Source organism: Dipodomys ordii, unplaced genomic scaffold (assembly GCF_000151885.1).
Source record: "Dipodomys ordii isolate 6190 unplaced genomic scaffold, Dord_2.0 Scaffold5, whole genome shotgun sequence".
NCBI classification, from domain to species: Eukaryota; Metazoa; Chordata; class Mammalia; order Rodentia; family Heteromyidae; genus Dipodomys; species Dipodomys ordii.
This window is the reverse complement of record NW_012267221.1, coordinates 29,796,782-29,798,575: the sequence shown is the minus strand read 5'-3', so window position 1 is coordinate 29,798,575 and position 1,794 is coordinate 29,796,782. Positions and strand designations below refer to the sequence as shown.

General features: G+C 33.8%; 1 long non-coding RNA gene across 1 annotated transcript in view; it reads right to left on the bottom strand.

Moving 5' to 3' along the window:
* LOC105994664 overlaps positions 1-1,794 on the bottom strand; it is a 75,319-nt gene that overhangs the window by 31,225 nt on the left and 42,300 nt on the right. The window contains exon 2 of the long non-coding RNA XR_001175517.1: positions 941-1,055. This is a non-coding gene — a long non-coding RNA (uncharacterized LOC105994664). The remainder of the gene's footprint in view (positions 1-940; positions 1,056-1,794) is intronic.

Genomic DNA, 1,794 nt, shown 5'->3' with positions numbered 1-1,794 from the left:
GAAGTGATCATTCCCAAAGAAAAGATTAAGCCTTTGGGGAATTCTGGTAAACCACTGGTCTGCTTTGTCTTTGTTTATTCCAGGTTTCATGCCTGCAAGATAACCCAACACAATATCCCCCTTTGCTACTTCTCCTGAGCTCCCTACTGTGTGTTTGGCTTTTGGTTTTTATTTTTACATTGATTGGACTTTCCTCTGTATCTGTTACTGGTAATGAACTTTCACATGTAAAGATGAGGGTAGTCTTTCACATGTAAACATGAGGATAGTTTTGGGATCCCTCTGGTAATGGCAGTTGGTATGAAAAGTGTGTCTGTATGGTGTGTGTGTGTGTGTGTGTGTGTGTGTGTGTGTGAAGTGTCTATCTAACTTTGCAGTTGGCCTAAAACTCTAACAAAAGACCATATAATAGCAAGCTAGATAGGGAGGTAAGAGAAGGTCAAACAGTGCATGAAAAACAAACAAAATATATATTGGCAACTTCCAAATAATTTGGAAGAAAATTAATGGAGCTAAAATTAGTATTTTTAAGGGTAAGGGTATGACTGGAAAGTTTTCATCGCAGTATAAGTATGATTCTATTTCTGTATTTTTTTCTAACATTATCTTAAAAAACATATATTACATGATACATATTGCTGTGAACATTCTATTTTCTATCATTTCTAAATACTCTCCTGGCACAGAAGCTCTTCTGTGCATTGAAAAAAGAACTTAATTCACTGGTACGCAAAAAGAAGCAGGATGGCACTGGATGGGATTCAATATTTGGGAAAAAGGAAATAATAGGGTATATTTTCTATTTTCCTTGATAGCTGCTTTTTGCTTTGTTTTGTTGTAAGCTGAGCAAAGGCTGCTTTCTATGCAGGTCGCAGGAATAGACTAACTAGAATTCAGAAAGTAACTGATGGTTTATGGTTTAAAAAATTAGGGCACAAACCTTGTGACAACTGTAGTCACCGGAATTCCTGAGGACTAAGGCCAGGCTTGTACAAAGCAGAAAATCAGCAACACAGCTGTGACAGAAGGAACCAAACTTAGATGTGAGCTGCTGCCTACAGCAAGACAAAAAAAGTTTATAAATTCAATGCTTTTAATACAAATATAGCACAAACTATAGCTTCTACATCATTTATGCTCGTGAAAATAACAATACTTTACCTACAAAAAAACAGGAAAATATGATGCATTACCATAAAAGAAAACATCAACTGAGATAAACCCTGAGAGGGCTGGAGTTAGAAAGCAAGCATTTTAAAGCAACAGTTATAACTAGATTCTCAACAAAATAAGGGTTCAATAGATTATTTTTAAAAACAGTGAATAACAGACAAATTCATATAACAAAAATCAATGGGAAATATTAGACCAGGAAAAGTGAACCTATGAAATTTAGAAATTTTTAGATGAAATTAAAAGCAGATTTGAGTTACAATAAGGTTACTAATCTTAAAGAGTGATCAGCTGAAATTATGTAATATGAAAATATGGAAAATTATTAGGTATGGATGGGACATTTCAGAGACTATGGGGCATTGTCTAATAGTTTATAATATGGGCATGCTTAGAGGATCAGAGACAAACAGGGAGAGTGTGAGAGAAAAATAATAATAAAGAATTAGCATAAATAAAGATTGATTTTTTATTAAATTTGTTAAGAATATAAATTCATAGTTTCAAGAAACTCAGTAAAATAAAAATGAGCATAAAACTCCCACAAAAACTAACCTACACAAATCTAGAGCTGCCAAAATAAGCTAATGATAAAAAGTGAGGAATGCTGGAAGAAGCCAG